This window comes from Sorex fumeus, unplaced genomic scaffold, assembly GCF_029834395.1.
Source record: "Sorex fumeus unplaced genomic scaffold, SorFum_2.1 ptg000048l, whole genome shotgun sequence".
Taxonomy (NCBI): domain Eukaryota; kingdom Metazoa; phylum Chordata; class Mammalia; order Eulipotyphla; family Soricidae; genus Sorex; species Sorex fumeus.
The window spans coordinates 1,550,705-1,576,916 of NW_026606105.1; the positions used below are offsets into that span (position 1 = coordinate 1,550,705).

At 39.4% G+C, this 26,212-nt stretch overlaps 1 non-coding gene across 1 annotated transcript; it reads left to right on the plus strand.

Moving 5' to 3' along the window:
- The first annotated feature begins 18,905 nt into the window (after positions 1-18,905).
- On the plus strand, positions 18,906-19,020 carry LOC130032523 (U5 spliceosomal RNA). The gene has a single exon (XR_008793838.1). It is a non-coding gene; the product is annotated as a U5 spliceosomal RNA (small nuclear RNA).
- The last annotated feature ends 7,192 nt before the right edge of the window (positions 19,021-26,212 follow it).

Below are 26,212 nucleotides of genomic sequence, written 5' to 3' on the forward strand. Positions count from 1 at the left end.
TCATTCAATAACCTGCTAAATTTCTAAGAAAATTAGCATTTTCATTTAATATTGTTGGTTAATCCATATGTTAGAAGCCATTAGAAAAGCATTTTATCACCATTTACCAAAAGTTTTGATTTATAAGTTCTCTCAATTCTACTTGCAAGAATATAACTGACTAATATGAGATTTTGTGTACAATGATATACATATATGTGTAAACACACAAAAAATAAAACGGCCGGCGGTCTTGCCGTTTCCCCACTCCAGGGAGGTCGATGGCGATGGTCAGGTGAAGGAAGGAAACGAGGCCAAGCTAGTTGGTCTTAGTAGCCGTTTATTACATGGAAGAGATGTATGTCATGGAGGGCTCAGGAATCCTCGAGCACGTGCGCGCCTTTGTTCTCTCCGCTTCTGTCCTCAGCCCCATCTTCCCAGGATCTCTGATGCACGTGTCCCCCAGAGAGCCCTGAAATCTCCCTTATATAGATCTTAGTACCTCTAAAGGGCGCAATATAATGATGTCATCAAAAGGAGTTACAAAAAGAATGTTGAGGCGGCAAACCATACATTGTTTCTTTACATCCACAGGCCAGTAACACTGGCCTCTGAAAGAAGATACAAAGCCAAGCTGAAACCTTTCACAAGCACTTTCACAAGCTGCAAGCACCTTGATTTGCATCCCAAAGACCAGCCTGGCTAGAGCTGGGAATCTACATCCTAAAGATCAATCCTGGCTACCACCTGAGATCTGCATATCTAAGACCAGCTAGGGCTCTGAGAGAAAGGGGAAACTGTCTCAATATACTGGAATCATTTACTGAAGACAGTTTGAAGGGGAGAAAGCAGTCTCATCCAAGCTAGTCAGGACATACAGGAAACTGTGTTTCTCCTCTCCTTGTCCAACCAACATATAAGCATACATAATATTAATCATTTTGTATGGACACAGTAAGAAATACTTTGGGCTTATAGAATTGCTCTCCTAGGGCCATCTCGATCTCAGACTGCAGTGCTCAGGCCAGATATCTTTCCTATTCCTAGCAGCAGGGCCCTAGTCTCGTCGTTACTTTTGGATCATGACAGCATTTGCCTATGATCAACCTCTTAACTTATAGTTAAGAATCGTGGCACCTTGGCCTGGCCCATCGCGATGCCAGGGTAGCACATAACTTACCGGCTTGCCCTGGTTCCATCCAGTCCCACGTCGGGACCCTGCCCTTGGAATGCTAGGAAGTGAGGGCAACTGAGGCTTAAGTTGAGAAGGCAGATGCCCAGGAGTGAATAACATTCAAAGCCAATCAATTCCTAAGTTACCGAGCATATTAATTAATTGCCTTCCTGTATCTATACAAAAGGACATTGCATTAAAGTAAACTGCTCAAAAGACATAAGGAGAGGAGAAAGGCAATATTGACTTACAGTACAGCTTCAGTGTCTAAGAAGGATGAGACCTTACAAATTGGTTGGGGAAGAGAGCATAGAAGAGGTTACAGACAGACAAAGTAATGGGAGTGACTCGGGAGCACTGTGATGGGCACAATCTGATAAACCTAAGCTCCGTGTACTCCAACACATATACATCATATATATACTTCTGTTTCATTTGATATACACATTATTGTATTACTTTACTATTATAGACTTTTAAACAACTTACATATCTTTAAATATACAAAGCTACATTTTCATTTTGAAATATAATGAAGCATGAGTAAGAGATAAAGCTAGAACTAATAATAACTTCATGAATGATCTTTAGGGAAGAAAATTTAAATCGGGGGAAAAATTCATCAGTGGTAACTGAATTTGCCATTTTTATTTTACAATCTTTGGAACGGCTTCAAGTTTTAAGAATCACATGAGTATTACTTTAATAATAACATTTTATCCATTTTAAAGGGCATAGTTTTAATATGGTTTGCAGATTCTTATATTGATTTGGGTTACAAAATCAACTTGATTTTGCACCTGCCATCAACATTTATTGAAGAAGCCAAATTGCACACAATTTCAGATTGTACCAATGTTAATATATGAGTATGTGAGAGATTAAATCTCCTCGCTGCAAAAATCTATGTGTTTTAATCTTTATTTTAACTTCAAAAGGCTGTAACATAAAATAACAGAAAAGAACGCATATATTAATTATACTCCAAGACAAACCTTAATTGCCTTCTTTAAAATTGTTCTGCAGCACCAACAGAATGTCTGGAAAAGGCACAAAACCATTGCTTATTGTTGTAGTTTTTGACCACATCTGGTAGTACCTGGGGTTTAATCTTGGCTCAGGAAGCACACACCTGTCTACTTAGGGAATTGTATTCTATCTGGGAATCATGCCAGGATGGCTGTTTGCAAAGCAAGGACCTTAACCCCTGTACCATAGTACACACACAGTTTTAAAAATCATTTTGGGTAAAATGGCTTTCAAATCATTCACCAGCAGTCACACCCACTTCCCACAGCCGATGCCTTGTAAACTCATCCATCAACCTGGCTCTGGAATATTCTGGAGTTTCTAGAGTGTGCAGCCACATACGTAGCTATGTGACTTCAAATCCACAATACCAACAGCCGAGTAGGAGCACACCAAATTCAATGGGGAAGTAAGTAGACACCAACTAAGCTCAATAAACAAAAACAATAATACAGAAGCCTCAACTAGCAACAGATGGTTTGGTAAATCCCAGGCAGGGACGTAATGACCCCATCGTGAGATATAACAATTTTCACAAATTTACTGAAGTAGCACTATAGCACTGCCCTCCCGTTAATCATCAATTTGCTAAAGCGGGCACCAGTAACGTCTCTATTGTGAGTCTTGTTGTTACTGTTTTTGGCATACTGAACATGTCACAGGTAGCTTGCCAGGCTTTGCTGTGCAAGCACGATACTCTCAGTAGCTTGAAGGGCTCTCTGAGAGGGATGGAGTAATCGAACCATGGTCGGCCCGGGTTGGCTGCATGCAAGGCAAACGCCCTACCCTCTGTGCTATGGCTCCAGCCCTTTAATTTCATTAACCATTTAGTCATAACACGCAATATAAAATAAATTATTTTCTGCCTGCTAAGGGGGCAGGCATGAGGAGTGATTGAGAAAATGGAAACAATGGTGGAGGAAAGGTCACACTGGTGGTGAGATTGATGTTGGAATACGAACTGAATCCCCCTAACAACCTTGTAAACCACCATTTTAAATAAAGGAAAAAGAAAATAATTTGGGGGTGAGTTGAAGACTGTACTTTCTATAAAGTAGCAAATTATTTCTTTATTAAAAAGTTCACCCGTTTCTCCTGAGATTTGCTGACATGTCTATTGCCTTTCCATATTAAAGTATTATGTACGTATATAAATGTATTTATTTTGAGTTGTTTCATTTGGAGAGCCATTCCCGATAGTAATCCTGACTTAACCCTGGCACAGGGATCCCTCCTGGCAATGCCTGAGGGACCATACTTAGTGCTGGGTTTCAAATAACGAGTTTTTAAAAAAAGTTTTCAAGTACAACTGTACAAGTAGTACGGTACAACAAAACTTTCAAATTGCATTTCAAAATAAAATACTTGCAATAACTAATATTTGGGACACTAACCTAGATTTTTGAGTTTTAAATTTATTAAATAGTTTTCTTCCCTGAAACAAAAGGAGCATTGATTTAATAGAAAATAGATAAATAGGGGCAATAGCACCGCAGTAGGGCATTTGCCTTGCATGCAGCTGACCTGGTCAAGCTGAGTTCGATTCCTCTGTCCCTCTCAGAGAGCCCAGCAAGCTACCGAGAATATCTAACCCACCCTGCAAAGCCTGGCAAGCTACCCGTGGCATATTCATTATGACAAATACAGTAACAGCAAGTCTCACGATGGAGACATTACTGGGCCCACTCGAGCAAATCGATGAACAACAGGAGGACAGTGCTACAGTGCTACAGAAAAATAGGAGCTGAAGCGATAGCATAGTATGTAGGGAGTTTGCCTTGCACACGGACAACACAGGTTCGATTCCCAGCATCCCATTTGGTCCCCTGAGCACTGCCAGGAGTAATTCCTGAGTGCAGAGCCAGGAGTGACCCCTGTGCATCACCAGGTGTGACTCATTTCATTTTTTTTCATTTCATCATCCTGTTAATCGTCGATTGCCTCGAGCAGGCCCCAGTAACGTCTCTTTCATCCTAGCCCTGAGATTATATTCACGGCTCTTTAGGAGAATGAGACCCATCATTGTTACTGGTATTTGGCATATTTGGTAAGCCACGGGGAGTTTGCCAGACTCTGCCCTGTGGGCAGGCTACATTCGGATAGCCTGCAAGTTACTCAAAAAGAAAAAAATAATAAAATAGATAAATATTTTTTCTTAAATGTTTGCTCACCAAGTCGGTCTCATTGAACAAGCTTAGGTGAGCTTTCAATAGACTTCTGTTTTCATGTTGCAACAAAGAATCATTAACTTACCTCACTCTAATCTTGTATTGGAATAATTATGAAAAGAAAATTATACATCTATTTATGCCAAATATAAAGGAAATATCATACTTACGTATAACTACTGTATATACCGACTGTATATACCTACTTTTGCGACATTTGTGGCCGCTTGACATCTTATTATCTTATTTTTCCTTTGGAGAACCTGGCAGGCTACCAAAAGTATCCTGTCCGCATGGCAGAGTCTGGCAAACTTCCGTGTCGTACTCAATATGCCAAATACCAGTAACAATGATGGGTCTCATTCTCCTAATCCTGAAAGAGCATTGAAATGGCTCTTTTAAAATCTCAAGGCTAGGACGAAGGAGATGTTACTGGTGCCTGCTCGAGGAAATCGACAAACAACAGGATGCTTGTGATCTTGTGTTGTGATATACCTACTTAACTAGATCAAAGAATGTCATTACACTCAAAATAGAAAAAAGCAAATATCAAAATCTGTGATATTTAGTGGGATGTTACCCAAACTGCAGCCGAGTGATAGAAAAGAAAAGGAAATAGTTCCTCAGTCTATTATTTTACCACTAGGGAAAATGATTTTTCTCTTCATTATTAGAATGTGTCAGCTTGGAGAAACAATATTTACCCATGAGATATGCCTTTGTTGAAAATGTCAGTTTTTTTCAAGGCATTGTAAATCAATTTATTCATATTTTCTCTCATTTCCTTCAACAGCCTTTAAGTTTTCTTTTCTTAAAAATTTTTATTAGTGAGACATCATGAGGTACAGTTGTAGACTTACAAATTTTTGTGCTTGGGTATTATTGGACTACCAGAAGATTCTCAACAAAATACTAGAAAATGTCAGTTTTTAAAACCATTAGGGAGTCTATGGGTCTCTCCAGAGAAAGTCGAATGGTATTGCTGAAGGTCCATTCATCTGGGTCATCACAGAAGCTGAGAAAACAAGAGTGAGGTGAAGGGAGGCAATTATTAATCATTAAAGTTGATGTTTCATGCATAACTGTGATAGCACAGTGGTAGGGCGTTTGCCTTGCGCACAGCCAGCCTAGCCGAGCCAGGTTCGATTCCTCCACCCCTCTTGGAGAGCCTAGCAAGCTACCGAGAGTATTCAATATGCCAAACACAGTAACAAGAAGTCTCACAATGGAGATGTTACTGGGCCCGCCCGAGCAAATCGATGAACAATGGGAGGACAGTGACAGTGTGTTTCATGCATAACTAAGAAATGGATTGCTCTGGCAATCATTAAGAAGGAAATTCTATGGAAGAGAGAGATGGAAACTTCTTTTTTTTCTTCTTCTTCTTTTTGCTTTTTGAGTCCCACCTGGGGCAATGCACAGGGGTTAACTCCTGGCTCTGCACTCATGAAGTACACCTGGTGGTGCTCAAGGGACCATATGGGATGCTGGGAATAGAACCCGGGTCGGCCGCGTGCAAGGCAAACACCCTACCTGCTGTGCTATCACTCCAGCCCAGAGAGACGGAAACTTCTTTAGGATAAAATTGAAAATTATTTTCTCTTCTTTATGAGAGGGCAGAGACTGTACCTGAGAAAGATTTAAGAGGCAGAGCCCCACACTGAAAGTCAGGAGAAAAAGTTTTCCTGTTTTTTTTTGGTTTTTTATTTTTCTGAAGGATAAAGCATCTGAAGACTTTATAACAAGTGCCTTTCCCATACATTCTAAAATAAAAGGTTCAAGTTAGCAAGTCCAGGGACTCCCATTTCTCTGGACAACCCTGGATTTATTTCCAGCAGTTGCCAAAACAAATAATACAAACTAAGTGGTTTGAAATAACAAAAATCTATATTCTCCTGAAGCTCAGAAATCAAGATGCCACAGACTGATTCCTTCTACTCTGCCCTCTGCCTTTCTCTTCACTTTAATTACTGGCTGTCATTGATAGGCCATGGTGACCGAGCAGTACCTATTTCCCTGTGTATCTGTGTCCCCGTTCCCCTCTTGGTCAAAGAATGCCAGTCAAAATCGACTTGGGTCTTACCTTAACCCTATCTGACTTCACCTCCGTTACATCTGCAGAAACTTCATTTCTAAAAGGCCACCTTCACACATTCTGGGTTGACTGAATTTGTAGGGAATACTATTTAATCCACCACAAACCCACAGGAAAACTGTATTTAAAATTGGAGAAATAGTGACTACAGCTGACCTTGGCCTGATCCCGGGCACTATTTGATCCCTTAAGCTCCAGCATGTCAGAAATGGTTTCTGAACACTGTGAGGTATGAGAAAATTTCCCTCTCCTCAAAAAAAGAAAAGAAAAACAATACATAAAATTCCCAAATAATATTTTTTCTCTGGACAAAAAAAAAATAATGTTTCCTATTTTTTTGTTTTTTATGTTTTTTCCCACATGCTAATATTTATTTGAATAGACATTCAAATACTTTCTTTATTCATTTATTTATTTTTATTGAATCACTGTGAGATAGTTACAAAACTTTCATGTTTGAGTTTTAGTCATAAAATGATCGAATACCCGTTCCCCGACCAGTGCACATTCTCTACTACCAATGTCCCCAGTATTACCCCGTCCCCATTTCTAACTCTCCCCCTGTAAGGAAAGATGGTTATGAAATTTGCTTATAAGTAGATGATCATGGAGAGTAGCATGCTAAGTGAAATGAGTCAGAAAGAGAGGGACAGACATAGAATGACTGCACTCGTTTGTGGAATATAAAATAACATAATATGAGATTGATACTAAAGGACAGTAGAGACAAGGGCCAGGAATATTGCCCCATAGTTGGAAGAATATCTCATGAGCTGGGGGAGAAGGCAGCTGGAAAAGAGAGGGGATTACTAAATCAATGATGGTTGGAGGAATCATTTGGGATGGGTTTTGTGTGCTGAAAGTAGGTAAATGACCAAATGTAATAGCCTCTTAGTATCTGTGTTATATATTTTTTTATTGTGAGACACCAATAAGGTACAGTTGTAGACTTACAAATTTTGTGCTTGGGTTTAAATTATACAATGATCAAATACCCATCCCTCCACCAATGCCCATTTTCCACCACCACGGGTCCCAGTATCCCTCCCACCCCCCCATCCCCCTCATCCCACCCTTCCTCTGTGGCAGGGCAATCCCCTCTGTACTCTCTCTCCTTTGGGGTATTGTATGGTTTTTAAAGTCTTGTTACACTCTACAAAATTGGGTCCATGACCTTATCTTACTATCCTATTCAAAACACACTTAGACCAGGAACATTTGTCACTTTAACATTCTAAGACACTGTTAATATTGCATTACCCCTTGACAGGGAGATTGAAAGACAAAGAGAAAAAGCAAAGGTCCTTTCCTCACCAGGAACTATAATATCATATGCTTTCCAGAAGACAAAGGTTTGGGTTCTTTGATTGATCTAAGACAGTTCCCAGTACTGTTACATCAAGTATAACATCAAGAATCTCAATTCTTAATTTACACAGGATTCTACAAGGACATAGAGAATATAAGCAAACTAAATATAAAGAAAATCTCATGGGGTTAGAGTTGTAGTACAGAGGGTAGGGCACTTGCCTTACATGTGACTAACCACATTCAGTCCCGGGCACTACGCATGGTTACTTGAACACTACCAAATGTGATCCCTGAGCACAGAAGCAGGAGTAATCACTGAACACCACCGGGTGTGACCCAACAAAACAAAAACAAACCCCTGGGTCAACAAAAGTATTACTTTGAGAAAGAAAACAGGACTAAATAAAAGAAGAAACACCTAAATTGTATTTATATTAAATTGAATTTGATATATATTTTTAAAGAGCTATCATCAAGTCATTTCGGTATTTTCTTCATTTCATAAAAAAGCCAGAATCCAAGCAAATGAAACAGATAATTTAACACTCTTAGAATGCCACTGGCAAATATGTAACTTGAGAAATCTTCAGGTGCCAAGTTGAATAAATCTGAACTAAAGTCCTTGATAGAGAATAAAGAACAGAGGTGTCCTTTTTAAAAGTCATTTTATGACCAGCCCCAAACTTTAAATACAAGCTAGGAGTTCACACCAATGATTAACCCAGGAACCAAACTCTTCTGCAATATTAATTGATCTAATAAAATATTCTTCCTTAGGCTACTTTGCACGCATTCATTTTATTATCAAGTAGGCAACCAGTCAGAGGAGTTATAATTCTTTTTTTTTTCCATACCTATATTCTGAGATGAGGTAATAGATAACATGATGAGTTAGCCCTTTATTACATAGCTTGAGAGAAACTGAAAAAATAAAATTGTAACTTAAATCACAGAAGATATCAAGGTGAGACTCTAATTCATGGTGTTGTACACTAGAACTTGAGAGACAGAGTCGGTCTGTCCATAAATTTCCCTTCATTCCCTTTGTTTCTCATAGAATTGCCCAGACTTAAAGTAACAGAGACACTTTCCTAGTCTATTCAAATGTCAGAGATGCCCTTCAAATTCACAGAGCACTAGCCAAACCTCGTCTGAACCACAGCATGGTATGCAAATGATATAAAATATTGTACTCGAAAAATGGACACATATGTAATTATAGTGTTTCTTCTGATGACAATCTGAAATTTTGTTCATTGGCTAATCAAAAATATAAAGTTTTGTTATATTTCATATACAGTATACAAAAAAATCCTTGTTAAATTTTTGAGATGTCGGGTGCTATCTGGAGAAAACACAATGTACCTTTGTTTTCTTTCTCATTACACAGACACCATAATGTCCTCAGGCAAAGCTCAGAATATATATATATATATATATATATATATATATGTATATATATACTCCTTAGTAGTTCTAATACAAGAGTTTTTGTATCCAAACTCCCACATTCCCTCTGGTGAATGAAAGGGATTTACAATTAGTTACTTTTTGACAAGTGCACAGCAATGCTATTTTTAAATTACTTTTTCTAATAAACTCCTGGACCAAGGAATGGTTTACTGACCTACCTCTAAGCAAAGGTCTTGATATTATTTTTAAAAATAGGTCTTTCCTTCCATCCAATTCCAGAATCTTCATAACTGTACTGCCTGTGGTAATGACTCGGTTTTTAATTCTTGATTTATTGCTGGATCGGACACACATGAACAGCTGAAATAATTGAAATTTGTTAACTTGGAGATACCTTCTTTTGAAACCCTGATTTGTTTGAAAGCCGTGCAAGTATCTGAGTGACAGAGAAAATCATTCTCTCATTCCTCTGTGGAATTGGAGACCAAGCAGATCAATCATGAGATTTCATGGACCATTCTGAGTTTCTTTGTTATGGATCAGCATCATCATCATCATTTCTCCACCCCCACCTCAGGATGATAAATTTCTGAGAACTTGAGTACTGATGTTGCATAGGTTGTTTGGGGGGAGGCTCTGAGTGGGGTTAGGGTGGTAAGAGGTCTGGTAGGGCAGCAGTGCTGGGGAAGTGGCCACACAACAGTAGGAGGGAATGCTGGGAGGGAATAAAGCGTTCTGCAGGAAACCCTCTGAGCAACAGCACCGTAAACCACAGTGCCAAAAAGAAAAAGAGGAAACTGCCTGTCACAGAGGCAGGTTGAGAGGGAAACGGGGAACGGGGTCGTCAGAGGAAGGAATGGAACTGGAGGAGAGATTGCTCTTGGAACGTTGCTAGCCTGACATTTCACTATGAATAACTTTGAAAATATAGTTGCCTCATTATAGCACTGGCACACCGTCCCCCTGCTGTTCATCAATTTGCTCGAGCGGGAGTGGGCACCAGTAACGTCTCCATTGTGAGACTTGTTGTTACTATTTTGGGCATATCAAAAACATCATGGGGAATTTGCCAGGCTCTGCCCATGTGGTCTAGATACTCTCGGTAGCTTGCTGGGCTCTTCGAGAGGGATAGAGGAATTGAACCTGGGTTGGCTGCATGCAAGGCAAATGCCCTATCTTCTGTGCTATCACTCCAGCCCTCAAATAAAAAAATTGTATTTGGATGCCATTGATAACGAAGGGTTTCGTTCTTTGTAAAATAAAACAAAATGTTTAAATTTATTTTGACTACAGAAGAAATGGTCAAAATTACTTTTACTATTTTTTTGGAGGGGCGTATAAATAAATCCTTGTAGGTCCACCACATTTTTATTATATTTTTTCTCTATTCTTTTCTATATTGATTTTTGAAATCATTCACAAGATCTCAAAATTGGCTCAGCCTTTAAAAACACGCAATTGTTTTCTTCCTTCCCTATAATTATATATAGATTCTTATTATCTTTTCATCCAGCTTTTAAAACACTTATTCTACTCCAATAAATGGTCTCAACTGAATCATACAATTACAAAAACAAAAGCACCATTATCATCTAATGAGAGAGCTTGTAATCTGGATCCATGAAGCTAAACTTTGAAAGTTGGTTTTATTTCTATATACCAAAAGGGAGACAGATATTTGTAAGTGGGAATTCCAGAAAACTCTGAATGTGCCTGAGCGTTTTCCAAGATGGCACCCCTGCGCTGGGTTAATATCACTCTCCAGCCTAGGGAAAGACCAACAGATTTCATATTAAACATTTAAAACTAATGAATGACCCTTTGAAATCTTTACAGAGTTTAAATATATTTGGTATAAGCATGGCTTCCCTGAAAAATTTCTTTAGTTGAAACAAAGAGGTAAAAATTTTCTGGTGACATGTTTAAAACCCTTCTAAATGTGAGAAGCTTTGAATTAAATAATTCTAACATCTTCAGTGCCACTTCACATTTTACAAAACCCTAGGAAATTACTGAGATTATTTTCATTAGCTATTTGTGCTAATTTAAATTCAAAATGTTGACTCTGGTTTGGATCAGATATTTGTCACTCTTTTTTCTCATATTTGAAATTTGGTTCAGCTGCTAGAAATATGACATCAATTAATCTACTTAAGGAACTAATTTTTAATGATAAGAGCTTCTCTCTAGAATAAAGATGATATCAGAGACCACAGTGGTTTTTTTAAATAAAATAGTTGCATAGTTTTTATCATAGTACATTATAATTTTATGTTGCTAATAGAATCACAAATAACGTTGAGCTGCTTAGAATAATATATTCGGTATGCCAAACACAGTAACAACAAGTCTCACAATGGAGTCGTTACGGGGTCCGCTTGAACAAATCGATGAACAACGAAAGGACAGTGCTACAGTGCTTCAGAATTAGAATAAAACCAAGGAACCATATCCAGTGATTGCTGGACTAATTTGAAGCAAGTTATTCAAATATTCATATATGTTAGCTTCTTCCCAATACAGAAAATAAACAAATGGTCTCATATTGCAATCTACACAATCTGGGTTCTCATTCTTTATCCGAAAAATCTTTTTAAAAATTTGTAAGTCTACAACTGTACCTCATGGTGTTTCGCTAATAAAAATTAAAACGTAAAAAAAAATAAAAAAATATATTTGTGCTTAATTCATGGAGAAAATCAGAACAATGGCAAAATAAAAATTGATATATCAGAAAAACACAATTCCACTTTAACCGTTAATGCCAAACATCACTGTCACTGTCATCCTGTTAATCATCGATTTACTTGAGCGGGCTCCAATAGCATCTCCATTTGTCCCAGCCCTGAGATTTTAGCATCGTAAACTTTATGCTCTCTCTCCGTGGATGCGACATGCCAACTGGCAGTCCTTGGGCATGATGGTGACGCACTTGGTGGGAATGAGCAGAGGTCGGTGTCCTGGAAGAGCCCCACCAGGTAGGCCTTGGAGGCCTCCTGCAGTGCCATGAAGGCCAAGCTCTGGGAGCGCAGGTTGGTCTTGAAGCCCGATGCGATCTCATGAACCAGCGGCTGGAATGGCAGCTGGTGGATAAGTAGCTCAGTGGACTTCTGGTAGCAGTGGTCCACCCGTTGACTTGCATGCTGTCTGCCTGGTACTAGCCCTCTTGTTCTTCCCAACTCAGCTGGAGACTCCTTCAGGGTTAGAGAAATGAGACCCATTTTACCTCCTGTTGTTAGCATATTTGGTATGTCATGGGTGGCTTGCCAGGCTTTGCGGTGAGGGCTGGATACCCTCAGTAGCTTGCCAGGCTCTGGGGCGGGTTGGGGGGTAGATGGAGGCTTTTGGGGCAATCTCTAACCATCCCTGCAGGTGTTCCCATTCTACAGAATGTAAGCTGCCGGTAACTGGCCTGCTGTAACAATTTGTACGCTGACAACACGCACCTGCCTGCAATTCCAGGCAGCACCTGGGGCAACTGCAGCCTCAGGTTGATCTCCTTGAGATGGATGGAGTGAGCCCAGAGGTTGTTGAATAGTGGCAGAGCAAGATCCCATCGCATAGGGTCTAGGCAGGTCGATCAGTTGTGCTGAGTCCCAAGTCACTAGGTGGTTGGCAGACAGCGTCCTGCAGTGGACAAGTCATTGTGAGGGCCACTGTCACTGTTCCGTGCTGGATGGTGTTCTGACTTGGCCCAGGTGGGGAAGGTGTGATGCTGAGGCCGTCACCACGGTTCCCCCTCGCCCAGACGACTCCACTCTATCCCAATCCTGCAAAACAAACGGGGATGTCCAGCAGGAATCACACGCAGAGTTCCAGCAGGGATCATACGTGGAACTCCATGCCTGGTGTGCTGAGTCGCCCGTCATTCAGAGTGAGATGGTGAGCCGGGTTCCGGAGAGCGTGACGGGTTCATCTGGCGTCAGCGCCGTCTTGCCTCCAATGCCAAGTGTAGTTGCTATCATTTCCCTTCTGTGTAAGGTCTCATACTGTAATTGTGTGTGATATCTAACAAAGTCAAAATAGAAACAAATAAACTTCTTTCCTGGAATATTTAAGATTTAGTTTCATCGGGCTGGAACAATAGCACAGCAGGTAGGGCGTTTGCCTTGCACACGGCCCACCCAGGTTCAATTCCCAGCATCTCATATGGTCCCGTGAGCACTGCCAGGAGTAACCTCTGTTTATCACCGGGTGTGACCCAAAAAGCAAAATAAAAAATATATATATTTGGTTTCACCAATGTCTATTGGCATAATCTGACTTGCTCCTCATAGCAGCGTTGTGTGATATGGTGGGCCTTAGGTTTTCCAGATCAACCCAAGTATACACAGAGCCTAAATTTTGCAGGCTTTAGAAGGGTGTCTGGATACCTGTGTTAGCCCGGCCAGCACTGAGATCCCTCTATTTTTTTCACCATGCCACACTATCTTCCTGAAAAAAATATGAACAAAAGGTACACCAAACAGAAACATTCATTGTAATCCATCTGCAAGAACATATTTCTAAAGCGCATAGTATCTCATCCTTTTCCTTAAACTATACAGAGCTTGAATTATTTTGAAACATCTCTTGAATTATACTCATATTCAGAATTTCAAATGTCTAGTGAATTATATTCATTTTATCGTTAGAATGTGGATTATTTTAAATGCACATTGAGTTATATTCATTTTACACAATTCTATTTACATACCGTCCATGCGATGCGTCATTTTTCAACCACTGTTTCATGGCATATACAAGAACTGAGGTAAAATTTGCCTTCAAAAGCCTTGATTGTCCCCGTGGCTAAGAATACTAAGTCTAAAAGACGGAACATGAGTTTCTTAAAAATGACAAGCTGGGAAGTGTGAGGCCCAGGGACTGAAATTAAGTCATTTTAATTTCTGGGGCAGAACATTTTCTCCATATATTAGTGACTCCCTGTTTGTGATTGGCAGCTTAGGCACTCCTGCCCCAAATGAAAGCTGTGATTTTAGAGGACTTGCACATTTTCCCATGATATCCCTGCTCCTCCCATGGCAAGCAAGTTGTCAGTTACTTTTCATCTTTTTGTCACTGTGTCTTTTTATAGTAGCTCCCATCAACATCCCTTTTAAATCCCTACCACCAATTTGCTGTTGACTTGAAACCCAGTCAATGCATGTTTAAAATAAAAATCTGCTACCTTCAACAGACCATTTAAACATAAAACCTATGAGCTTGCATTTTATAAAACATACAGGAATGCTCTTTGTAATTTTTTTGGACAGAGCATTATTCCATTTCTTTTAGAAATAACAAAATGCAGAAATGTTTTACTGTAAAGAATAAATAAGTCATCCTTAATATCAGTATTCATATAATGACTCAATATTTTGTCATGTTTTCAGCATGTATGTTTTAATATAGCTAAGGTTTATTATCATTTATGCTTACTGTCATTAATGATTATCATTTAAAACACAGGGTTACTTTTCATCTTACTTTTATTGCTTAGCATTTAAATATTTCCCATGCAACATGTAATTTTGAAGTGCGTAACTATTGGTTTCTGTATAAACTTCATGATTTCTATCTGAACTCCGTGCATTGTTTTTATTTATTTATTTATTTTTTTGCTTTTTGGGTCACACCCGGAGATGCTCAAGGGTTACACCTGGCTCATGCACTCAGGAATTACTCCTGGCGGTGCTCGGGGGACCATATGGGATGCTGGGAATCGAACCTGGGTCGACCATGTTAGCTGCGTGCAAGGCAAATGCCCTAACCATTGTGCTATCGCTCCAGCCCCCATGCATTGTTTTTTTTAAAAAAATTTAATTAGATACTATGCTTTACAAAGTGTTTACAATATAGTTTTAGACATACGATTTTCCTTTCTATGTTAAATCCCACCATTTGTGACTTATATGTCCATCATTATTTATTTAGGTGTTTTCTTTTATTTCATATAAAAGAATATTGCTCGAGCGGGCCCAGTAACGTCTCCATTGGAGACTTTGTTGTTACTGTGTTTGGCATATCAAATACTCTCGGTAGCTTGCCAGGCTCTCCGAGAGGGGCGGAGGAATCGAACTCGGGTCGGCCATGTTGGCCGCTTGTAAGGCGAACGCCCTACCTGCTGTGCTATCGCTCCAGCCCCTAAAGGCCCTCCCGTTGATCGTCAATTTGCTCGAGCAGGCCCAGTAACGTCTCCATTGGAGACTTTGTTGTTACTGTGTTTGGCATATCGAATACTCTCGGTAGCTTGCCGGGCTCTCTGAGAGGGGTGGAGGAATCGAACTCGGGTTGGCCATGTTGGCTGCTTGTAAGGCGAACGCCCTACCCGCTGTGCTATCGCTCCAGCCCAAAGGTAAAGGTAAAGGCCCGTCGATTTGCTCGAGCGGGCCCAGTAACGTCTCCATTGGAGACTTTGTTGTTACTGTGTCTGGCATATCGAATATAAGAGATTATATGTATCATATATTATATATAAAAGAATATAATAAGACCTCTTATTTTCTAGTTCTTGCTCTCAGAGAACCCAGCAGGCTACTGAGAGTATCATACCCACATATATGCCCGACTGGGAACACCTGTAAAGATGATTAGGGGCTGCCCCAGAAGCCTCCATCCCTCTCAGAGAGCCCAGCAAGCTACTGAGAGTATCCTGCCCGCTTGGCAGAGCCTGGCAAGCCACCCATGGTGTATTCGATATGCCAAAAACAGCAACAATGATGATCCTCATTCCCCTGACCCTGAAAGAGCCCCTAATATGTCATCGGGCTACACTAGTACATGACAGGGATGAATGGAGACGTTACTGGGTCCACTCAAGCAAATCGATGAACAATGGGGTGATAGTGATAGTGACATATAAAAGAATCACCTCTCTTTGTCATTTTAATTCTGTGAGGTTCATTTTTGTCCAACAAAAATCCAACTTGAATATCTAATTATCAAATCAAGGTCTCACTGCCAATTTTTTCAGTAATTCTGTAAATTTACACTCTCACCAAAATTAAGTAAAGGATGATTATTTTTACACTAACTCTGCTATTTTTTTTCTTTCACTTCAGGTATATAGGTTATATTCTAATTATGGGAAGATGAAATATAGTTTTGCTAAAAATAGTGAGATAATACTATAATTAAGATTGTGAGGATTTTGTTCCTCTGTAAAGATCTTAATTATCCTTAAAATTCAATTTTACTCCATTTTATTCCATTTAAAATAATTAGACATGATGCTATTCATTCACAAAAATGCAAAAGGCCTCGTGCATTGAACTGCCATTATTTGTAGCATTTGGGGGCTGGTATGTAAAGCCATCTGCACTCTTTCTACTTCCCTCTTCAGATCCATCCATAATTCCAAAACAGCTGCCCAATATTAAATTATGATCTGTAAGCATGCCGTAGTGTAAAGTTAATTTGTCCAGATTGTTGCTGAATCTCTTGGAAGAAAAAGGATGATCATAAAGCAATTTTAGAATAGAAAAGGGAAGAGGAAAACCCTTTATGTAAAAAAAAAAAGAAGCAGAACAGCTAAGAGACGTACAAATGTCTCCATCTCTATGTTAGGAAACGCTCTAGTTTCTTCAAGATACTAGAACAAAAGATATGTGACTGGGTAATTTACAAGTAGACACAATGCATTCATTACTATTCAGTAGCCTAAGATCAAGTTAGGCATGGTCAAGTTCTGGTCATACTCCTGGCTGACACAGTGTCTTCACATGACAAGGGAATGAACTCTCTCAGGTCTCCTTATAAAGACTCCCAACACATTTGTGATGATACAACCTTCATGGTCTTGTTGCCTCTTACTACCATCACTTTTTGAGGTAGGACTCCAACCTGTGAAACAGGGTGGGCATAGTCAGTCAGTACACAGAAGGACTGGAACACGGCAATGGAACATAGTTTTAATAAAAATAGCCATAAAATGCTCCATATCTATTAAAGCACTTGGTGTAGCGTTCCTTATATTTGAGACTATGAGAAGAAACTCCAACCTAGAAGCATTCATTGATATGCTATACTTTGCTTCCACAGTGGATGTGGAACACCACACCAGCTTTCAGTTTTACTAAACGCATTCCTATCATCAAATCCTCTGACTCACTTGTACCAAATTCATGGACTAACTCCTGAAGTTGAGATGATAATGTGTCAAAATGGGAAAACATCTATTCTTTCGGTAGCAATATTTGGCAGTTATGACTGAATTTCATCCCATTTATGAATACCCCACATATCCCTCACTTGCAGATAAAATAACTCTTTTCCTTTGGAGCAACTCAATGCCATTGATGTTTTCTATGTCCTACCCACATCCCTCCTTTACACTTCACTTATAAGCTTTTCCTATCTTCTGATGAATTGATATATATATATATATTATGTATATATATATATATATATCTCCAAGTTCTTTGCTTTTACAACTGATTTGATCTGTCAAATACTTGTCATTGGTCCCTTAAGTCCTTAGCAACACTATCATCTAAAAGAATCTTTACACACTTTACAATTTCCATTTTCCATCATATATTATGTTCTCATCTATCTCCACAACTCCTCTAACCCTGACATTACCCAGTGAGATCTTGAACAAAATGGTCACATGGAAGGAAATAATTTTATTCATATATTTCTCTTACTCAGATTGATCTGACTACATTCACTGCTGAGTTTCAGTCTGCCAGGAGTAGGACCACACACCAAAACCATAATATGTCAGCTTTTCCCAAGGTGATCATACAACCACACCGGACTGCTTCCTTCATGGAAAAGACAACATTTGTCCCATCCAGACTATAAAAGTTACTCTGGATAATGGGATGCCTTCCTAATAGGTCATGCTTACTTGATTTCACAGAATGCCCTCTTCTCCATCATGACATTAAACACTTGTTTCTGATCAAGAAAACTTATCTAACAAACAAGTAGGGTAATGGGCTTAAGAAACTCACTAATTTTACCATTTTACTCATTATTTTAAAGAATCTGTGTTAATGGACTAGTGAATGATGTTTACTCAATTACAGAGCTAGCTTGGTGGCTATAGCTATCACAGTAGGGACAGTGTTCTTAATAAATACATGTATGTTCTGTGTCAGGTACAGTTCTCTGACAATGAGCCTCCACATGTACAAGAATCAAGAGATAGGAAACAGTAGTTCCATTTACTCTAAGTGAAATATTTATTTCCGGGTGAGTGTGTGACTTTGTCTCTGAAGAGTAGAATGACAAAAAACTGTTAACTTCAGTAGTGGTGGTGTATCATGTGATCTCAGGAAATCTTAAATGGAAAAAAAATCAGAGGAAAGTCAAATTCACTCTTTCTGGTGAGCTGGTTAGTGGATCATCTCCTTCCGTCAGATATCAACATATCTAGTTCTCATGCTTTTAGAGTCATTTATACCAGAACTTCCTCAATTATGAAGTCTACCGAATTATGAATTGGATTAAATGATATCAGTTACTCACTTTTATGGTTTACCATCTTGCAAATAGTAGATCATGTGAGTCCATAAACATGTGAGTCAATTCCTAAAATAAGTAAGTAACACTGTCCTCCCATTGTTCATCGATTTGCTCAAGTGGGCCCAGTAACGTCTCCATTGTGAGACTTCTTGTTACTGTGTTTGGCATATTGAATACTCTTGGTAGCTTGCCAGGCTCTCCGAGAGGAGCGGAGGAATCGAACCTGGCTCGGCCGGGCTGGCTGCGTGAAAGGCAAACACCCTACCGCTGTGCTATCACTCCAGCCTGGTTTCTCTTCAGATCGTATAAATCTTTCGCCTTTTTACTAAAGATTTCCATGGAGAGGAACAATTCTGAGTCTTAACCCAATTCCTAAAATGTGTCACGTATATTTTGTTCTGTTCTATTCTATTTATTTTATCCTGTCTTATCCCATCCTCTGCTATTTTAGCTTTTCACATTAGTTGTTTTGGAGAATCCTGACTGATACTACCCAGATGAGTAGAGGGTCATTTATATATTATATATTATTAATCCCTTTACTTCATATCCATTGAGCTTTAGCAATAGCACAGCGGGTAGGGTGTTTGCCTTGCATGCTATTGACCAGGGTTTGATTCCTCTGTCCCTCTCGGAAAGCCTGGCAAGCTACCAAGAGTATCTCACCTACACGGCAGATCCTGGCAAGCTACCTGTGGTGTATTCGATATGCCAAAAACAGTAACAAAAAAATCCCACAATGGAGATGTTACTGGTGCCCACTTGAGCAAATCGATGACCAATGAGACAACACTATAGTAATACTACAGTGCTACTTCATATCTATTAACTAGTTATTATACTCGTATACTACACTATAGTTTTACAGTCAAAGCACTGCTGTAGCATACATTAGAAAAATAATGAGACAAGGAGTTTAGCACCTAAACTTAACATATTTGCTTTCTTGAACCAGAGAGATAGAACCAAGGTAAAGGCACTTACCTAACATGCAACTTTCACTACAATAATGATTTAATCCCAGCAGCCTATTTGTTTCTCAGTACCACCAGAGTCAGGAATGGATTCTAAGCACAAACAGGTGTGTCAAAAGCAAGCAAATAAGAAAGCAATTGATTTTTTTCATTATAGTCTATCTTTTTTAACTGTGGACCACAATCCCATATGAGCTCATGTAACTGTGGGCATTATAAAAGTCATGGTTAATAGTAAAAGGTTTCCAAACATGCAGCAACCAGAAAATAATTCAAAATCAAATAATAATGAATTTGAGTTGTTTCTGTCAATGTACATATGTGTTGTATTTCTTAGGATAAAAGAAGTTAAGAGAGAAAAAAATTAAGACACCCTGCTTAAAGGGAACTCCCTCTTTCCCAGAAAGAGACAGCACCAACTTTACGGGTAACAAGACTTTAATTGACACTCTAATTCCTAATCTCATCATTTCTTCATTTCAGAACCACAGTGCCAAATGATTACAGCACTAATGTAACAAAGACACTATCAAAACAAAACAAGCACTTACTGAAGATCCATAAATTTTAATACAATTTATTCTTAATCACATTACTGTTTTGTAGTCTCACGTGTATACTCTGACTATAAAGCGATCATTTCCGTTTCTCTTTTACTTCCTTTGATCTTCTCACTGTCTGGTTTCCTGCCCTTTCACACCTCGTGGGCATCAGGAATCTTTGCATTTCTTAGTTATATAAGCTAACTCATGAAGATATATAATGTAGTTAGGATCCCTGCTACAAAATATCATGGAGCAATGGAAACTATTAAGTCGTGTTTTTCTTAAGCCTTTCTTGAGTCCAGTGGGAAAAAGTGTAGGTAGTTGGTCATGTATAAACATATGGGTACCATAAACTCACACACATCATATACACTTCCCTGAAACCAGAGACTCACATGGGAAGTCTTGATATCACTTCAGTCACTTCTTTTGGTTTCTATTTCAATCATAGTAAGAATTCAGCAGCAACCAACACTCTGACATTCCTTGACAGCCTGCAAACAGATCTCAGCACAGTGATGTAAAAAGAAATGATGTGTGCAAAATAGGACTATTAATGAGCAAATGGTACTTTTGGTGCAGTTTTCTTCAAGCTCAATTTTAAGGGCTGACTAACCAGGAGCTTTTATTTAAAATAAGGAATCAAAGGGAGAGGAGGAAAAAGGTCAATGCCATTTGACAGTCTTTGGTATTTTTCCCTTGACAAATGTGTAGCAGGCTTTCCCTGTGATCCGAGTACTTTCGTTTTGGTTCCCAACCTCATCTCTAAAAATGATTACTGTATTTTGCGATTGGTCCTATACTGACTAATTTTTATACAGCATATTGATTTCTAATTTTGTTGCTGGCAGTTCATTATTCAATTTATAAGACACATCATTCTTTCTGTGAATTGACGCTTTAGAATATCCATCTTAATCCTTTATCTCCTCCTTTCTACCTCAAGACGTTTTCTACTTTTAAGGATTTTCATTTCATTTTTTCATCATCCTGTTAATCGTCGATTGCCTCGAGCAGGCCCCAGTAACGTCTCTTTCATCCTAGCCCTGAGATTATATTCAGGGATCTTTAGGAGAATGAGACCCATCATTGTTACTGGTATTTGGCATATTTGGTAGGCCACGGGGAGTTTGCCAGACTCTGCCCTGTGGGCAGGCTACATTCGACAGCCTGCAAGTTTGTCCAAAGTAGGAATGAGATAATAAGATGTCATTAAAAAGTTCTGATAAGATGTCGCGCGGCCGCGCGGTTCCGGGATCTGGATTTTATAGTCTCTGAGTCTTGGCCGCTGATGAGATTACACGGCGCCAGGGGGCCAGGTGGTGGGTGTGACCCCCGCCTACTGGAATTTGGAGGATCTGGGTGGAAGATGCTCGACTCCAATTCGAGTAGGCTTGGAGGTCTCGGCCCCGGAACCCGCGTGGCTTTGTCCCTCTGCCAGTACCTTCAGGTGTGCGGAGAGTGGTCTCAGCATGGTGGTGGCTGGTCCTGGAGGTCTCCGGCTGCCGTAGCCCTGGCCGGGGCGGGGAGGAAAGCTCAACCCGCTCCCCTCCAAGGGACTCCGGGAAGAAAAAAAAAAAAAAAAGGATTTATATTGTTTAAAATTTATGTTTCTTGGTTGTTTTGTTTTCTCTTAAATAAGTGATTAGCTTTATTAGAAGTCACACACATAGATTGATTTAGGAACTTATTTTTTTTGAGAAAACAGGAAGTTACTTGCTTAATGTTGCACTCACGGTGCAAGGTGTAGCTTTCTAGAACCCCTGAGTCTTTCGGGAATCAAAATCAGAGCCCCATGCTCTACTTAAATGCAGTTTCCTTTTCTAGAACTACATATGGATTCATGTTACCACTGTCACATCCATTTCTCTTGAATGAGAAGTTAAGGAGGAAGAGATTGATGCAAATATAGAAGGCACAGAAATAGAAGCACAGACAGATCTTTAGGATCACTGGCAGCCAGTGTTTGTTGTGGTTAAGCATCTCTACAACTTCCCTACTTTACCTTTAGGCAAAAGTAGGATCTGATTGACAGCTGGCTCTTGCCTCCGAGGAAGGCTTTGCTTTCCTTGGAGCATAGATGTAAGGTAAGGGAGGAGACTGGAGACTTGCATGGTTTCAGGAGTAGTTGCAAACTCTCTGTTCACCTGGAGTCAGCAGAATCCTGTGAACCTTACTTCCACCCTCCCTGTCTTTCGAAGCCATTCTGCACATCACTCCCACACTAATCTTCTAAAGTAGAGCTTTTATCATGTCACTCCACTGCTTAGGAGCCTGGAGTGGATGAGAATAATAGTATTAATGCCTCCCATTAGCATAGAGTCTCTCCATTTACAAAATGCTCTTACATATGTCATCTCATTTCCTCTTAACAATGATCTCCCAGCACTTATTAGATGAAGTCTGAACTCTATAGCCTCAGCACAGTCTTAACACGCTCTTGATAAGGTAGCTGCCTTTCTCTTGCCCACCTTAAGGAAAATGGGAGACTTTGGTTTGCCCTTCACCCACCCAGAGAATGTTTGCATTCACCTTCAAAAATGAATGCCCTGCCACAGAGACGGAGTGGGATGGGGGGGGAATGGAGGGGGGAGGGATACTGGGATCCGTGGTGGTGGGAAATGGGCACTGGTGGAGGGATGGGTATTTGATCATTGTATAATTGAAACCCAAGCACAAAAATGTGTAAGTCTGCAACTGTACTTCATGATGTCTCACTATTAAAAATTTTTTAATAAAAAATAAATAAATAATAAAAAATGATTTTATTCATTTTCCCCTGCCCTCTGTTCCAATATGATTCCATTTGCCTCCTTATGAAATTCAGGAGAAAACTCCAGTTGGGTAGAGGGAATCATGCATTCATTTTTTAAAATCTTTCCAAATTTTATTTTATTGAAGCACCATGAGGTACAGAGTTATTCATAGTTGGGTTTTAGATGTGTAATGTTCCATCATTGATCCATACCCCCAGTGTCAACTTCCCTTCCCAAGTGTTCCCTAGATTAGGAAAGAAGGAAAAGATGATACCAACTACCTAAACGCATGTCTCAAACATCTGAATCATGTGTTCGTGAAACTATGGGCAAGAAAATGACCTCTCTTGTTGGCCTCACTCCACAAGTTTATGTATGTACTTAAAGAGTTCCAACCAACTCCTAGGGGCTAGCCCAGTGTGCAATAGTGAAATTGAGATAGTGAAACAATAGTGAAATTGCATCTGACATGTAAAGTCATGACTTTCTTATCTCCTTCTACACAAACTTGTGTCAGATATTTTGGCTCAGTTTGCTTGCCTATTCAGATTAGCCATCATTAGACACCCCTGGACGCTTCCATCAATCAGATTCTCTCCACAATTCTAAAAAAGGTATTTTCAAGTTCTAACTTTGGAAAATATGGCAGGTCCATTAACTTTAGGGGAAATTCTGAAGAGTCATTTTCTCAATTTATTTTATGTTGGCTTTTTTTTTCCGGCACAGATTTTTCAACTATACACTGCATAATTTGTCCACTTAAACCTGAAAGACTGACAGGGTAGGAGTGAGTAGTGGAGATCTTTTGAATCTCAATAACTTTGGTCATCTTTTGATTTAGTTTTTTGGTGTCTCCAGGGGCTGAATGATAGGTAAAATGATAGCCAAATCAGGTTTTTTCCTCCCCTCTAGTCCATTTGGATTCTAACATGCACTTTTGAGATAATATATTATATTTTTCTCTATTCACATCAATTGTTCAAAGTTATGACAATATATAGCTATGGAACCAAACTTCAAAAGAACTAGATCTTAACTCGACCTTTCTATGTGGAAAAGATTTCTTTCTCTCTCCTTATTTCTTTCATCATTTCTTCATTTTCCTATTTTAATATTTAACTTCCTTCTTAATTTCTCTGTCGTCTCTTCTCCCTCTTCCCCTCTCCTTTTTCTCCTTTCTTCTCTTTTTTCCTTCCCTCTTTCTCTTACTTTTTTAATGATAATTTATTACTTCTAGTAATTATCATTTCTTAGAGATGCTGGTCATAATTTGAAGACTGAAGCTTGAATAGAAAATTTCTGGAGAATAAAATGTTTGTGTGCATTTTCACCAAGGTCCCAACAATTCAACCACAAATCTATACAGTAAAATATATTGACAGATACCCACAATGCCCTGTTCCCCCCCAAAAATCAAGAATCTTTCTGAATGTTTCTATATTAACTGCGGGACCTACTGTTTGTGGGGGTGATCTTGATTAATCACCCTGCTTTATTCCCTGAAACTTTATTGACAGAGTTCTTTCTTTTTTTCATTTTCTTTTTGGTTTGTCACACCTGGTGGTGCTCAGGGTGTATTCCCCGCTATTCGTTTGGGGATTACTTCTATCAATGTTTCAGAGCTGGAGATTAAATAAAGATTAATAGAATTCATTCTTTGTTGATCAATCAGGATATAATCACTTCTCTTAACCTCATAGTAATGTAGGAGCAAAAAAACAGTAAACAATACAAAAATTCAATCATATATTCAAGAATTACCCTAAATCATTGAAATAGGTGATCCCAGTTCTCCATTCTTTCTTCATCATCATATGATCGATGGTTCCCTATATACCTCCAATACCAAGCATAGCAATATCCACTGAAACCTCCACCATTGTTTGTAAAATCTTATTACGCCGAAGGTTGTGTGTTCATGGGCTCACTGGATGGCTCTTTCTCACCGCCTGCGTTCGGCACTTTGAGCCCTGTGTGTGGCCTGGATCGGGACGGCTGTTATTTCTCTCAAGCTTGAGCCCCTCTCGCTCTGACTCTCCATTCCCGAGATTACAGTCTTAGTTTATATAGCAATCACGTAAGGAGGTGACATAAAGGTGGGTTGAATAGTGACAAATCAACAAAGAGAGATAAGACTACTCCTCCAGGAGATTAATTTAAGGATAAAAATCTCATCTAAAGAGATTACTCCAAATTACTAGGAGATCCGCTCAAGGGTGGGATCCCAAGAAGGGTGTGCTCTTCCCTCAGTTAGTTGTAATAAATCTACTTCTAATATTCCTAGCAATGTCATTCTGTATGAGCACAGTAAGAGATAAAAACTTAGTTTGGTTCTTCCTAATAACATCTCACTATACATTCCACAGTCCTCAGACCAGGTTAATCTTCCTAGCTCCAGCAGGGTCCTAGTCTCATCGTTACTTACTTTTGGATCATGACATCATTTGTCCATGATCATACCCTCAACTTATAGTTGAGTATTGTGGCGCTTTGACCTGGCCATTTCGATGCCAAGGTAGCTCACAGCTTGCCCTAGGTCCATTCAGTTCCTCGTCGGGACCCTACTTTTGGGGTGCTAGGAACTAAGGGCAACTGAGTCAAGAAAACAGATGCCCAGGAGTAAATATTATTCGGAGTCAATCAACTTCCAAGTTACAAAGCATAATATTACCTGTCTTCCTGTGTCCATACAGAAAAGACATTGCTTACAATATAAGTTCAGTGTCCTTAGATGAGTGAAAATAAAAAGGTAAAGGCCCTCCCGTTGATCGTCGATTTGCTCGAGTGGGCCCAGTAACGTCTCCATTGGAGACTTTGTTGTTACTGTGTCTGGCATATCGAATACTCTCGGTAGCTTGCCGGGGCTCTCCGAGAGGGGCGGAGGAATCAAACTCGGGTCGGCCATGTTGACCACTTGTAAGGCGAACGCCCTACCGCTGTGCTATCGCTCCAGCCCGAGTGAAAATAATAAAAGAAAATTAATAGCTATATGTTTTTTCTGGTCATTCTTTTTCTTTTATCTCTTAGGTAACCTCTTCCTTTGCTGCTTTTGAGTCTGGTAAGTGTGTCTTTATGGTTTTGTCTATTTTTTAACTGAATTTTTTCTTTGTGGCTTGTGACAATATGTGAAAGAAATGTAGATAATTTTACTTCAAGATATTTTCTTTGTTTTAGGTTTTCAGCAGTTTAACTCTGATGTGTCTCACTGTGAATATCTTTGAATTTGTCCTATTGGAAATTAAATCAGTATCTTGAATCTTTGAGTTTAAGTATTTTGATAAGTTGGGGGCAATTTCAGGCATTATTTCTTAG